At 40.2% G+C, this 16,728-nt stretch overlaps 1 protein-coding gene across 4 annotated transcripts in view; it reads left to right on the forward strand.

Moving 5' to 3' along the window:
• Window positions 1–530: 530 nt before the first annotated feature.
• The window catches only part of b3gat1a (beta-1,3-glucuronyltransferase 1 (glucuronosyltransferase P) a), a 72,311-nt gene continuing 56,113 nt past the window's right edge, over window positions 531–16,728 (forward strand). For 2 of the 4 annotated variants that reach the window (XM_051398352.1, XM_051398354.1), the window contains exon 1: window positions 532–1,110. The gene's annotated coding sequence lies outside the window, so the exon portion shown is untranslated. Of the gene's footprint in view, window positions 1,111–16,728 lie in introns of all 4 variants that reach the window. The other 2 variants (XM_051398353.1, XM_051398355.1) reach the window with 2 other exon arrangements.

Below are 16,728 nucleotides of genomic sequence, written 5' to 3' on the forward strand. Positions count from 1 at the left end.
TGCAGCCAATCATGCATGAGGGAATGCTTTATCTGTGACACAATTGCAGCTCTTCCAGAATTAATTCACCCCTGCCAAAACTAACATATGCTCTTGTCTTGTACAGTGATTCTGCATATGTCCAAGCTGTTGTCTTTAAACGTCTTTATCAGGGATGAAGGATCTGTATAGTGAGGTCATGTGTGCATCTGCAAACTGCAAAGAAAAGACAAAAGGGCAGAGATGTGCAGTTTGTCACTTATTTATGCATACTTAACTGACTGTACAGTTATACACAATGGAACTGGACTCTTTCTTTCTCTCTTTCATTCTTTCTTTCATCACATACTCTCCATCTCCCTCCTCTCTCTATCGCTCTCTTTCTATCCCTCTCTCCTTCTCCCTGAGCGACTCCCCCATCCCTTTTCTCTCTCACCCCTCTCTCCTTTCAGTGCTGCAGCCCACCCTGCTCCGAGCTTTAATGGTACATGCCATTAGAAAGCCCATCTCTGAAAGGGAGGAGGGGAGGGTGGTCTCAATCTCAGCTAAGAGGCTACTTTAGTCCCCCCCCCAACCCCAACATAAGCACATTCACAGATGTCTCTGCGCGCGTAGAGCCGTCTCACCCGCCACGACAGAGCAGCCTGCTCCTGTGTGAAACAACGAGCCGCGCGTAGACAGAGAGAGAGGAGCAGAGAGAGAACCGGGAGAGATACAAAGAGAGGCAGAGTGGAGAAGAGGAGGCAGAGCAAGAGAAAGAAGAGGCGAAGAGCGCATACATCGCTGCCACCCCGACGTTTCCCCTCATGCGCCTGTTTCGGCTGGTGTGAGGAGAGAAAGCAAGGGAGGGATATAAATCCTGGGAGCCCGTGTCCTCTCTTTGCTTTATATTCCCTTCTCTCTCTTTTTTTTTATCTCCATCATCCGAGGGATGAAGGCGGGTGTCAGCTGGCACGGCAGAATAAAAGAAAGGGATGCTTTGAATGCTGCCTCTCTTTCGACAAGGGGCAAGGAAGAGGAAGTGGGGGACAACACACAACAGGGACAAACACGGGATTTCTAGAATCAATGGGAGTCCTTCTGCCGCATGCGTTTGGGAATAGCAGTCTCACACTGAAGTCTCTGAATGAGGTAAAAAATAATGATAGTTTATCTTGCTTTTTATCCTGAGCCTGATTGGCTCACAGGGTCAGATATATATCCCAGAGTAACTTGAAAGCATGCACATGAGCTTGACAGAGATGAGCCAATTTCCATGCAGATCAGGTCTGGAACAGCAGTAGGGGAGATTGCCATCTTTGTCCCCGGGTCGCTGTGTACAGCAGCGGAGTGAGGGGAAATCTATGCATGTTGCATGCTGCAGAGAGGCAGTGTGAGCTGGGGGTAGAAAGAAGAGTCACTGTCGGCCTGATGAAAAGAATTGCTGATAATCCTGATGATCAGCACTTGGGGGCTGAGATAGCAGAGAGGGCATGGAGAGATTTTCTCTCAACTGACCAGCAAAGCTGCTGCTGCACAAGGTCCAATAGAGTCAGTGATTTCATTCATCTGATAGATGCAAATTAAATTCTCTCTTTCATGAAATATGAATTTGGTCTCCTATGGTGCACATAAAAAATCCAGGGAAAGAAATAAAATGTATGAAGACCAAAGAAGACGGCAGTGGTTGAATGATAGACATAAATGCAGTGTGTGTTTTTCTAAAGCAAAGTCTGACAGAACACTTTCAGTCGTGACCCTGGGGAGCCGTACACTACCTTCCAGACAGAAAATAACAACTTGTCCACGGAAGCGAACAGAAAGGGGGCATTGGCTTGAGAAAAGGAAAGCTTGAGTCGAAGTTAAGTGGGATGTACGTTCTCATTTCTGACACCTACCTACTGTAGGAAACCCTGGCTCTCGGTGAAAAGATGCAGTGGTAGTGCTTGTTCTCTGGACCAACACAGGTGTGCACTAGCAACTCTGTAAAGAAGAAACAACAGTGCTTTGTCTCAATCCATGTTGCACTACTGTCCACAAATCATCATTTAATTTCATTTGCATGGCATAATTAGTAATGTGCATGTGAAACATGCTTTGGTAATATCAGTATTGCAGGGTTCGGTGCTTAATTATATGCATTTTGTAGTTAGCAGGGACTCTCAGTAGTCTCAGTGGAAAATCTTGCACAGTGCAGTTACAGTGCCAAAGGTCTGGGCTTGAGTCTGAAGTCCTTACTCATTGAGTCAAGACACATCAACTTGACTCTCCCTGGAAGTTCTGACAGGTCCAGCCACAGCATGCTGACACCCATCATGACATCATGCATATTGGGCAAATATGCTGTCTCTCATGCTCATATTTTTACAGTCAAGCTGCTGTGTCTGAGAAAAAGGGCAGAGCCGATATTGATGCTATCATTTTTTGTGGAATTACTAATATGAAAATACCATTTAATTGATTTATATTCAGTGTGCCATAGAGCTGTGAGCGTGTGTATTTGAGACATTATGTGGGTAAATGAACCCAAATCTCTGATCACTGCAGGGCTGTGTACCTATTAATCCAGACTGGGGAATAAAACACAGAAGGGCATAGAGTCCTCCATAGACAACTGAATTAACTGTTTGTGAGCCTCAATTTCTAAACTCCTGACCTTTTCCACAGTCTGCATACATTATAGCAGCAACACCTGGTGCCCCTTTCTCAGCCTATACAGTATGCTCACAGTGAAGCCGTGCATGTCCCCAGCTGTTTCTTACACGGGTGTAAGCATGCTTCTATAGTGCTGCACTCTCTGACCATGTGTATATTTAGTTTGTGCTCAGTCTGGCAATGTCAGCAAATAGCATCCAGATCTCATTTATGGATGCTTGTCATTTCACTCTGTGTTCATGGTTGCCCCCTCGCCTTGATTGTACAATACACAGAGTGCTGAGGGGACAGAAATACACATACATGATGTGGCTGCAATTCTGCCACGTCCCGTCATGAGTTACAGTATGGAGTAGAATAGATTACAGTGTAATAGAAATAATCTTGGCACTATGTACAAGGCATACTTACAGCATAAAACATAAATTGTAATTGATTTCCTTATCAAATATTTTATTAATGCTTCACCAGGTTATAACAATTATTATTCATAAATAACACATTTTTTTGGTTGAGCAGGTTTCGAGTCCACAGCTGTGATTCGTTTATATGCTTTATTAGAATATCTCACTTTCTAATAGAGCATTCAGTCAATTAGGAAAAGTCATATCTAAATCTTTACTTTCTGGAAGAAGGTCAAAAAACATTGTAACTGCAGTGTGAAGTGGAGCAACCCTTTATTACTGTAATGAAGCTTTTCACTTTTACAAAAAAGCATTGAAATGTGAAGCAATACATGTTAGGAACTCAGAAACACAAGGACAAAGCAAAACACATCGCCACACTCTGCCACTACCTCACAAAAAATATTTTAAAAATGCACTCGAACAGCATATTATTAAGTCTTCATAAATTATGAATTCTCAGAAACACTATGAGTGAAACTATTCATGCTTTACAAAAAATTTGTACTAAATATTAATTTTTTACTCTTCTAGAATATAAAATAGGGGACATACAATATAATACATGTCATCACAATACACATACAGTACAGGTATGGATCATCTTGTAGAAATGCAGGTGTCGCATGTCCACATGTGGAATTCATATGTTCGTCACCGATAACTCAGCAGCATTTCACACATCATTGCACAGTGTAATAAATATGTATGAAGCCCAACAAGACAGAGGGATTAGACTTTGCACAAACGTTTTGCAAGCTATTGACAAGGCTGCGGAGGTTTAGAAACAGAGGGCAGTGTGTGGGTGCATGTAAAGTATGTCTACCTACACTTAGAGCTCACAGATGCAGGTTTCTGAACCCCACTCGACGGGGCAAAATTCATTTATGTTTGATGTCTGTTCAGTGTGTGCTGTAGGTTTCCCTTTGAAGGTAACTGAGCTTCTCTGCAGATTCAGTCATGGAGCTGTCCAGCCTTAGGCAACAGAGGGGCGAAGCAGCAGAATAAAACATTGCCTTTATCACATACAATAGATATCTATATATCTGAACAACCCACAGTATGAAGTGTAGGTACATATAACTAGAATAATTCATACGCACAGGTTTCTCACATCTTGCTACTAAAAAATATAGGCATTAGAAAAACACATTCAAACCCTAAGTGCCACTTTGTGCTTTCATTATAATTATTATATGTAACAGAACACCAATCTACTACAGGCATGGGAATTCAGTAGCAACCCAGGTTGGGAAAACAAGTCGGTGTTAACTTGGGGGAATATTTTCTTCATGATCATGAATACTAACCACTGTGACTGTTTCCCCGAGTGATGCCACAGCAGCCTAATCTTTCTGAGGTTACATCAATAATTTCCCTCCAGTTTGAATCTAAGAGTTTCATGTTGTTAAGTGTTATATATTATAGTTTAGTTCAGTGTGTTACACACTACCTGCTGCAAACATACGCAAAATAGTGGTTTGACATTTTTGTATCTAGAAAAATATGATTATTACTCATGCACAATCAAGTGTAGTTAGGCTGACTCATATCACATTAAAAGTGTGTAATGCAAGTTGAAAAACTGACAATAAAAATAAAGCTCCTGGTTTCAGTTTTACCCATTTTAACTGAGAAATACCACCAAAAGGTCTTCTTGTAAGAAGGGCAACTCACTGTAGAGAATTCCTTTGGTAATAGAAAGTAAAGAGAAACTGTGGTTTAAAAAAAGCATAACTAATCAGCCATTAAAGTCCTATAAATTTGTGAAGTTGATAGATATTATCCACTTCTGCCTGCAAAATGAAAAACCATTATTCCTTTTCAAGATCTACATAAACAACTAATGATTCTAACGGTGGTGTTTTCTTTTTAACAATAACATAAGCAGCTCGGGTTAACAGTGACAAAAACTGAAACAAAATGTATGAAAATCTGTGATGGCATTGACTTTGGCCCCAGGCGGTCCCAAAGGCAGGGGCTTAAAATGCACTGGGCACATGCCCTTTTTTAATGAACAGCTTAGAAGCAAAGTTAGAGCAAAATGAAAACTAAGAACAATCTGTTGGGCCTTGCAGCAATGCTGTTGTACCTCTGTGGATTACACTCCACGGGGCACTTAAAATCTGTCTGGCTGCCCATTAAGACAGCCACTATCCTGGCTCATTAATGTCCTGCAGAGGAATTAGAATAAACTGTGCTCCACAGACTCGCGCTGGCAGAGGCTCTCTGCCTTCTCTCCAGCAGCTTTTCTCCCTCCAGGGACAGCAGTTGTTTGCCCGAGGTACATCAGAGCAGCTTGGAGTGACCAGCAACACAGAATAATTATATGTTCAATTCTTCCAAACTGCCATAACTGTTGAATTCATCTTGACTTGTTACAGCAATTTCAGCAAAGGTTGCCATATATAGTCCCTGTGTGGGACATCACCACTCACCTAAAAGGGAAATTAGGTTAGAAAACTGAGGATCATAAGAAGAAGATGGGACGTAGTACAAGTTGCAATCAAGCGCGTTAAAATCAAATAAAAGTGTGATTAAAGTTGGATTTTCATACAATTTCTGTTTGACATTTTTCCCCATATTGTGCTCTATTCCAGGACATTTTAAGTAAATTTATTCTTCTGTTTCTTCTGCGAGATATGTTTGAATTTGACACTGACCAGTGTACCTTTTATAGTCCTAGTCGAACTGTGGGAGGTACTGTTTTGTGAAAACCTTTACGTTGGAAATGACAGTTCATCACAGTTCACCGCACCAATCACAGTTCATTCAATGGAAAACCAGGTTAAAAACCAGGGCATGCTCTCAAATTTTTTCGTTATATCCAAAGAGTGGAGATCTTTGGGTTTCATTGTTTTTTGTTGCTTTTGTTGATGCTTTAATGCTCCTGTTGTTGGATGTAAATAAATCTGACATTGTCAATTGAAAGTTAAATATTGATTTATATATTTATCATTGTACTGGTTAGACTAAGTGATCCGAATTTAGTTTTTGGACAGAAATCTGCAACACTGATAGTAAATGCCTCTTTCTAACAACTTTCGCTGAACAAGTTGGTGTGAGTGTCAATAAAATGAACAGCATCATGGATTTGCCGGAAAGGCTTGTAATGCTGTTTACTGATTCACTCAGTAACGCTCAAATAAGTTTCCCCGTTTTCTTAATGAATTTTTTTTTGTATAATCTCATTATGTGTATTTGTGGTTGCCCATGGTCTCTCGGGGCAGTACCGCTGTGTTAGAAAAAAGAAGGTATTAAGGACAGCTGGCAGTGTGCTATCAGTTGTGTTCACATTCATCAGGCCTGCTGGAGATTAGAAGACTTAGCAGAGATACGACTGGAGGCGTAGAGTATGTGCAGTCACATAGCGTACTGTACATACAGACACACAGCCCCCCCACAAAGACACATATACACACACACACACAGTCTACAATATCTACAGGCACAGGAACTAAGCAAAGCTCCTGACCCAGCCCTCAAGCTTTACCTCCCCCACTGTCAAACCATATTCTGCCACACACAGTGAAGAATAGAGGAAGAATGGAGTGGAAAACACTTATTTTCTTTCTCTCCTCTCCTATCTTCAGATAGGAGTGTTACAATTACATAACATAAGAGAGTGAACAGGAAGAGCTTCACTCTGTCCTTTATGGCAAAATGATCTTAACCTATAATCAGTGTGTTGGAGAAGGGACAGCTTTTGTCTACGGTGGAGCATGAGGCCCGGTGGGAGGAGGAGTTGCATGGAGTGAAGTGAGGCTATAGTATATGCTCCTGTATGTTATACAGGGTGTCTGAGGTCATGAGGCTGAGATGATCATTTCACATAATAACAGAGGTTGTCCCTTTCCATCACTCTGTCCACACAGCAATGATGTGACCTGACAGTGGGGGTGAACACTGGGTGAGGTGTTTGTTAGTTAACGCAGTTTGCTAAATACATACACAATGTCATGAATCTACATTGACATAAACTATTCTTAACATTCTATGCACCAAGGCTGAACATTAAATGTAGTCATCAGTAATCAGAGGAATGTACACAAAAGTTGCCAAAACTGTCATCCTCAACCTGAAGTTCATTATTTATGCATTCTAGTAGAATCCATTAACAGCTAAGCCCACCAAATTTGAATGATTTTTAGCAGTGATTCTCCCTTATGAGCTTGTATGCTTTTTTTGTTCATGTGATTAACATCCATTTCCTTCTAGGGATCGCTGCTGTAATTACTCACAGATTAGGCAACGATGGCAAACACACAGCACAACAAAATGTCCTGGTTTTGAGACACAAACAAGCTCTCTCAATTACCCTCTTGAGAAAATCCTAGAGGCTTTGCTGTAAGTCCCTCAGCTTTAACGAGAACTATAAGTTTCCGTCCATCTCTGTAGGGGGGGAAGGATAACTTCTGAACATGCTGGGAGATTATTTCAGTAACCTCCCAGAGACAAAAGAGATCACCATTGCCAAGCCTTGCTTAATATGCAGATATGTAAACACCACTCAGTGAAATCTGATAAATGAATCAATGAGTGGACAAACTTCTGCCTGCAATAGCTAGAAAATCACCGAAATTACAGCAGAAACCTCTAAATAAAGAGACCGCATTTTTAAAGAGGTTGTCCTGTAATTCCCCCAAGCAGTAAACAATACAGGAGGTAACATACACAAACAATAAACACAAAGTGGCTGGCATTTATGGGCATCTTAAGACATAACAAACCATATAATTGACAGAATGTATTAGTAGACTCAGTAATGGGAGTAAAGTGTACGGCAGAGGGATGGAACATGGGACATGTTAATATTTTTTCTTGCTTTAGTCTGTAGTCAGCCTTGTTCAGTTACTCCCCACAACATGTGGTTACACTGTAAAAATCACTGCCTCTTCACTCTGTAATGCTGCAGTGTGTTGGTTTGGTCATTTCATCTACTGAGGACTCAGTGCTGTGTTCAACCAGTGTTGGTGGATCATGGTATATGGCCAAAAAGATGGAGAGCTTGTGCAGACATGCTCTATAATGAAGGTGTCAACTTTTGATATTTCACTTTTGTTTAACCTTCAGAGCCACACAGCAGCCCAGACTTGCCATTGCTGTATCGAGCTGCATCTTTGTTTTCATGGTTTATTATGTAAATGTAGATGCAATCTGCAAAAGACACCTTGCTCATTATTAAGCAGAGTCTTGACGCGTATTGAGAATCCATTGTCGGTGATAATGATGCTACCAAGGTAAAAGAATTCATCAACAGACTCAATCTCATTTCTGTTGATCTTGATAGAGGACAGAGGAACTGTTCAGTTGTTATTAACAAATAGGACCTTTGTCAGTCAGATATAAATTATGTCTCTAGGGAGTGCTTAGATGACTACTTGTTATTTTTATGTTCAGTGAAATGTTGAAATGGGGCACATCATATTTCTCTTGAAAGGTCGGATGTTGATTGCTCCAAACAGGTACAAGTAAGGTAATATATATATATATATAATATGCAGATAATAGCACATCCTTGACACCCCATTTCACAGTGATAGGAAGTGGGAGATAGTGTTTCTGTCACTGCACTTTGTATAAAGGCCTTTAATCAACACAAAATGGGCGTTAGCACAATATCCAGTGCAAACTCTAGGCACAAGCTCACATTGGTGTGACCGACTAAGTTGAAATGATCTTCTCCATTGGCAGTCTTTTCTACGGCCTGTCATGATTTTAGGATCTAAACTGATTGAGTGCTTTGATAAAGAGAGATGTAAAGTTGTTTACTGTAGAGTGACAGATCCAAATACAACTGCACACCTTCCAGCCCTGCATCTCAGTCCAGCAGTGTTGGGTAAGCTGCTGCTGTGGACCTCTGCAAACAGCTGATGAGTGCAAAATAAAGAAGAAATACCAGGGTTAGTGCATTATGGCTTCCATTTTCTAAATGATTTTCTAGATCTGAGACCAATCTGATTTACTAATCTACCCCACGGCAACACTATTAAAACCATGACGGGTTTTTTTGTCATCCCTCGATGCTGAATGTGCTGAACTCATTTCTGCCATGGTGCAATCATCCCTGTTACTCAGTATGAAATAGGATTGGCACAGAGAGGGCTGTCTGGGTTTTCCTATTCAGAGTCACTAGAGGTAATGTAGGCAGCAGTTTTGACTGTTTTGACTGAGTGAGATGGATAAACACACATTTGCAGTAGGGAATTACTCTAGATTAAATATTAATAAATGTTTTTTCCTTGTGTGGTATATTTACATTTCCAGACCAACAATACCGACACAGCAGAAAAATCTCAATTGCAAATACAGAGGTGAATGTGTCAGTGCAGGGAGAGGAATTTATTTTTATTCCACATAATTCTTAAATTAGGTCTTGTTAATATTAGCATTTACAAACACCCAGCTTCTGTCAAGGCCATAAATGAATAGGCTTGGAAGTGGGACTGACAGCAGTGAGAGGTAGAGGAACTTGATGTGCATTGTGCAAAGCCTCAACATTTCTGCAGTTCAGAGCTTCTAAATGGTGTAATGCTTCGTGCTGAGAAGTGGGAGATGACAGGCCTTAGATAGCCTGTTGTTATTGTTCGTGTCATGGCATTTCATGTGCAGTAGGCGCCAATTACATCTCACTCACGGTGTTGCATCTCTGAATCACACTGGCACACGGGTAACGAAAGCAGAGTGTCCATGTTTCCCTCGTAAATGCTTCTAAGTTGTGGCTAATATACCATTAATAAATGTGGGTTTAAACCAGTCCAGTGTATTCTGATTTTCCTGGACTTTTATTTACATGAAATAATTTCCCCCCAGCACCAGATGAGGAGAAAGCCTCTTTGATTGTGTTGCTGTCAGAAATCCAACTAATTTTCCTAAATTGATTTAATGTCAGAAGTTTTAAAGAGCAAGGTGACCTGTCAGAGCATCTACCATGCACATTTATCGCCTTTCTGCTTTGGACTTTAATTAATAGTTTTATACGAGCAGTAAGCAGCAAGTCTGACCTGCATTGCACCAGCATTAATTTGCTGAGCTTCTTGGCTATAAGAATTAATTACCGTGAACAAACTGTAAAACACAGATACAAAATAAAGAGCTTAAACTGTTCATGCTCATAATCATTTTCATAATCATTTCATAAGTGACGTGTCTGTGTACCAAAGAAGGCTGGCGAGTTATGAATAAGATGATGATTTTTTAAGGTTTATTGATACATATATTTTGATTTCACAACACTGACAGACACCCACCCACATTCCTCGGTGCTTAATGCTAACCAGCAGTTTTGATATGCAGTTTACATATGCAGTCCTAAGGGCTGAAGCACCATGCCCCTCAGGCAACGTCTACTGAGCTTGTCCGTACCATCTGGCTACAGATATGATGGCTGTGAGTATTATCATTTTGAGAATATGTGGGAATTATTAGAGCAGAAGTTGAGCAATGACTTGTGCATTCATAGTATGGAATCTGTAGTCTGTGCCCCCTCACAGCATGCCCTTCATGTTCATATCCAGGAAAATCCTTTGAGTGCCTAATACGTTGTTCGAGTGTGGGATCCCTTCTTGAAGCATTGTCATGCTGCTTCTGGATGACCATTAAAATGGGCTCAAAATGGACGTTGATGCTGTAAAATGTTAACACTTTTATGGTGCAAATACATTCCACTCATTGATAAAAGATAAAACAGGCCTTTAGGGCATTAATGGTAGATGTAAATTATTATTTACAATAATAAGTGCTCAAGAAAACAAATGAGTTGAATATAATTAACTGTTAAGTTTTATGTAAAACCAGCCAGATGTTTTGCCACCAGTAACAAAATCTATATTTGGACTATGGACCTCTTATATTTGTCTGTTTTTCTTGGTTTGTGCATTAATTTATTGGATCATCCACTCGCCCAGTTGTATAGCATTGTAAGCATTGTTATCATCAGTGTCCCGCAGCATTTTTAGTCTCACACCGAGCTAATCCAACTATCAGTTATTGTCACTGAGTGATTCAAATATGGTCATTTTTGTTAGACAGGTGAGTCCTGAATGGCGTTGTCGAGTTTTTAACAGAGTAACCAAACTTTGCACTGAGGGACTGATTATATTGTCTCCTCTCAAAACTCTATTACAGTCTGAGAATATTTCAGTGAGAGTGAATCCGTGTTGTAGTCATTTTCTTCCCATGAGAGAGTCAAGTAAATGTCTTGTTTATGTTTGCCTCGTCTTTATAAAGTACAGAGGGAACATAGCAAAAGTATGTTGCCAGAGACACCTGTTGCAAATTACTACTGCTGTCGAGAAGATAAAGTGGCAGTTCCATTAAATGCCATCTAGATATCAGACAATGTAATGATTGTTTGCGCTGCCTGGTGACGCATGTATGTGATGGGGTGGTTTGTGGAAAGTACTGTATGATGTTCAAAGTGACTCTGTGAAATTGGTAAAGGCAGCATTTGCTGCTCGGCCTGAGGCGGAGTTCCTGCCACAGCCAGCCACAGTCTGATGCTGTCCACTGCTTTTACATCCACTGTCCTCATATGACTCATGACAGAACAACTTCACATCAAGTTCGGACAAAGTGTGTTTGACTTTAGCATCAACTGTTTTACTCATTAATACCTCCTTTTACTTCAGTTTAAATTCAGTGATCGCGTTGGGTATGACATTTTCTCAAATAGTTGTGGGGAAATTGATATTCCCTCAGCCTTGTGATTTAATGAAAAACAGCAAAAAGAGACATGAAAAACACACCATTTTAGTAGTGCAAACACAGACAGTATGAGCACCTAGTTAATTACTCTTCTGAGACTTGAAGTGGGCAGATTTAAAAGATTCTTTGTAATCTTTGTGCACATGCTTCATGCACATGTGTCTTTTGTCCTTTGCCTGCATGGACACCACATCACCACGCATTAATGAAACAGGATCATTTGAATTAATGCCAAGAGGCTGTGCTCAGTTACATGCAGCTCAATGTAGGAGTCATCGCTAAAGATAACTGTAGACAGAACAATGTTCACACTGAGCATAGGAGTTGAGTTATAATACGCAGTGGGTTGTGGGCCCGAAACAAATGCCCTTGTGTGATTGATTACACGCTACAAGCTAATGAGATAAACAGAGCCTGAATCGATTCAGTCAGGGAGGAATCGTGCCAGAGGGGCATATGCAGCCGTGTGCAATGGCTGTATTGACACGCTCATATTCAAAGATCCAGTGAAAGAGACCAAGCTGCTCTTTTGGCTGAGAACAGAGCTATGTCCTCTTCCGCTGCATGGAGCTGCTTCGCCCACCACTGCAATCAGGGTCAATGCTGCTCAAATCAAATGCTAGCGATGGGATCTGACAAGTTGGGTACTTACTGCTTAACAATCACTGCTAAGAAAACCTTTTTCTACTCAAAGACAAACAAGACAGGGGCTGTGTAGCAGGCAGTCTTCCATTAACAGACAGGCATGGGAAAGCACCTTTAACTTTAGTATCGACAAAGCAAATTACAGTACCAACATGGATGACCATCAGCCTGATTTAGGGACTATCTGCTGAAGCTGCTGCAACCCTTGGCTCATCTGCTGATGACAGACTCACTGATACTCCAAGAGCCGTGGTTCACCAATTAAAATCTTCATGCTTTACCAAGATGGCTCTAAGAGGATAAGCAGGGCTGGACACCATGTGTGATGTTGAGCATGTCAGAGCTGCACGCTGTGACTCAGAATAAATGGAGAGCAGAGGAAGACCTAGGGCTTAGGACAAGTGAATACCTGGTCTTCTTCTCACCACCTGGTACAATTACTGTTTTACTACTTCATTACAATATAACATGCAATTTTTGTTATGTTATTATGCTATGTTGACTATTACATGTGTTCATGTTCTAAATAATATTTTTGTTCTTATGTGTAAGACTCTACACTTGAACCAACTTTTACCCCTAGTAGTTGTTCTCACACCATCTTAAGTCTTAAAAAACAAAATTTAAAAAAAAAATGGATTTTAATCATCACCATGTAGCCTTATTTTTACCATTTTATGAGCCTTAAGCCACTTAAGCCTTTTCATGCTCTCTGGAAATACGAGGACAGGAAAATATGATCAGACTCCTGGAAGGACATTCAGAGGAGGTGTGTTTAATTGATTGCTTTATGATTGTGTCACTCAAGTCTGCACATCAAAAGACACGAGGGGGCGAGTCATCAGTCATGGAAGGGGGGAGGGGGAGATACGGTAGAGGAGAATATGGCAGCATTGACTGTTTTTTACACAGAGGACAGAGGGACAGGGGAATTTGTGGTTTTCACGTGCCACTAAAGGGAAAATACCACATTTCATCAGTGTCCAGCTGCATAAAAAATTATTTGCTGTTGAGTTTGATTACAAGCCTTTGGACAGGAAGGCAACAGGGGATTGACAGGGTCATCGCAATTCCTCCACAGATGAGCACATCACACGGAGAGACTGGCCTCTTTCTCATGTGATTCCAGATGTGCCCTATGAGGGTGACATTTCCTTTTGCTGCAAAGGATTTGTGTGTGAGTGCATGTGCTGTACGTGCCATTAGTTCTAATATTTTGATATGCACCATTTGTAAACTTAGCTTCAGAGACTCTTGTTTAATATAAAAGCGCAGAAAATCTGTATCTTTGTCTGTAAATAAGGCTTAATCAAAGTTAAATATGTAAAATAGTTGACAGTAGTAGTTAGCGAAAACACTTCCACATTTTGCTGCCTTTCATTCATAATGAAATTTCTAATCAGTCCCACAGCACTTGGCCAAGTTATTCATTTGCTAATGAAAAAACCTTAATAGTGAGTTTGTAATTTAGTGATCGTGACACAGTTAATAACATAATCCTTTACTGTTCTCATCATTTAAATTTTATAAGAAGTTCAAAGCCTGGTCCTTTAGTAAATACATTTTGAAACTAACAGTATAAGTAACCCATTTTCTTTCATATGTAATGTATTATGTAAACGTAGTGATAGAACTCTATTTGTTCATCTTTCATCCAAAAGGGCATGGTCTTAGCAGTGAGTAAAAAAAAAAAAATCTGCTAACAAGACAATCAAACAGCCTTTGCTGAAAATGATTTTCAAATAAAACAAAAGTTGTCAATTCTACAGTTCACTGGCCGCACACTGAGTTCACTGCACCAACAAAATTGGTGATAATCACCTTTGATTGATAGATACAGTCCAGTGTGGTTTCTAACATGTTGAATTCAAATAGAGAGAGGGAAACAAGCTTTTACACCCAGTACAAAGCAAGGAAAAGGGATGAAAATCAATATGGCTCCAGCCATGCCATCCTGCAAATGAAAAGCATGCATGCCACGATAATGGATATAGATTTCTGGGTGTGTGGCTCACGTTTTATTCTCATGCAGTGCTGAAATCTTTATATATGGTGCTACAAAAGATGACTGATGAGTGCACAGGGACAGGGATTATATTTCTACATATTGTGACTTCCATTACAAGGTGTTCAATCACTGTGGAAAGGGCAAAGAAATTGCCGCTTTGTATGGTTTAGATGGCCTTTTTTGAGTGGACCATTCCTTTAATCAATGTAAATGTAGTTTCCTCAAGTTTAAAAGGCCACTGTCAGAGCTGGCTGCTGCTACTCTTGTATAATTAGCAGCTGTCAGCTTAGGCCAGCTTTGGTAAAGACAGAATATAGATAAACCTTAGACTTCTGTTTAAACAGTGTGTGAGACGTAGTGAGAAAGCCAAACACTGGGTGGAAAAGGCAGCGAGGAATAAAGAGAGAAAGCGCAACATTACAGTATTTACTGTGCTGAGAGAAGCAGGATAGCAGCCTTGAGATGTCTCACAGTGTTTGTAATCAGTAAGACACCCGCTCTGCATCGGGCTTCCTGGTGTGCCTTTGTGTGTGTGAGCCTTTCATTGCAGTGTGTGTGGTTGTGTGAGGGTCACACTGTTGTATTCCCAATATATTTGTCTGGTGAAAAGGATGTATGAAATTTGTTCCTGCTTATGATGCTGTTACTAGGTGATAGCCTGTGGTTGTCATAGAACAATGTTTCTAGAACTTTTCACACCACATACTACCTCAGAAAATATTAGGCTCACCAAGTACTGCCATTATGACTGACATTAAACTGCAGTAGCGTGGGTGAAGTCTATTCAGCAATGGACAATTCACGCAGGAGGCGGGTTTATTCCTAACAAGAATATTACTTATTATGAATCCTGAAATCCTGGAAAAGGGGTACTAGCTGATCCACATTTCCACATTTTAGCTCGTAATTAGTCATGGCTGCATGTGGGCGCTATGTGCATGAACGTGACTACGTAGTAGGCTCATATTGAAACAATATTTTCTCAGGAAATGCTACATTTGTATAATCTGAACTAGTATTTTGATAGTTTTGTTTGTTTTAAATGTTGTATGTTGTATGTTTTATTATTTACTTAATTTTTTTAGAGACAGCTCGTGTGGTACACGTACCATAGTTTGAGAACCAGTATCATAGGAAACATGTGTGAATATGGTCAGATAAAGAATGGGGCAACTAGGCTACTATGATCATTCTTAATCTTTCACTAGAGCTTTTGATAATCTAAATATGTTTTGGCACTGGTTATTGCATTGCCAAAGTCTCAAAGTTAGACTTAATTTCAAGTTTGTAATAATTTTAATATCTTTATGTCTGATTCATATAGGTAGGCCCTACTTACTGTGTCCCTAGGTCTTCATCATCATTATCGCCTCATAGTGCGGCTGAAATATATTAGACAGCCAGGATACATAATCATCAGTCTGATAGGAGCATATTTATTGGCTGATTGATATTTATGGGACCTTGCAGGCTCTAGATATGGGTCACACCTGCATTTATTTATGGGACTGAAACCTTGATGTTGCTGCTGCTGTGAGCACAACTTTGTCAGTTGACATATAGTATGGAAGTTTGAACTGAACTGAGTCGAACTTAATAAAAAAATAATAACAAGAAATCTTAAGCCTAGTGTATATCCTAGAAAGGAGAAATAATAATTCTTCAACATCCGTAGGCTGTACAGTATACAATAAGTTCTACTAGCAATAGCAACACCAAAATCAGATTCAGTTCAGAATCAGTCAGTGAACTGCTGTCATGGGAAACACTCACCCAGAGACTTGAAGCTTAAATGCTGTCTCCACAAATATGTCAAGAAATTGTTAAATATAACCTTTTGAAAACTATGCACAATAACTGCAGTGTTATTACAGTTTATATTTCCTTACACAGAAAGTGAAGAGACGTTTCAGTTGTAGATTCCCGTCCTTTTCAACTTTGCTCGGGACAAGATTACAGAGTCTGTGGCCACTGCACCTGGTTGAATATGGCCCGTTTCATCACATGCTTTCTAAATCCTCACCTCAGTGGTGTGAGATAAAAATGTGGCATCAGTTTTGCTGCACCAAACCAAATAATTTGAAACGCTGTCCCACAGCTGATTCAAAAATCAAATTCCCTTCTCTCTGCTTTCCAGAGAGAAATTTAAAACCTTAATCTTCCGAAGAATGGCATCACAAAGAGCGTGTGAGTACTTTTTTCACACCACATTTCTCCCTTAGTTCTTTTGAAATGTAAGCCTCAACTGAGAAGTTCCACTTTCAAAATCTCATCAACCTTTACTTTAGTATGAGTACATTTCCCTTCCCTTTGTAAGGCTCTTTAAAAATATTAGCTACATGGAAGAATTTG

The sequence above is a fragment of the Dicentrarchus labrax genome, unplaced genomic scaffold, assembly GCF_905237075.1.
Source record: "Dicentrarchus labrax unplaced genomic scaffold, dlabrax2021, whole genome shotgun sequence".
NCBI classification, from domain to species: domain Eukaryota; kingdom Metazoa; phylum Chordata; class Actinopteri; family Moronidae; genus Dicentrarchus; species Dicentrarchus labrax.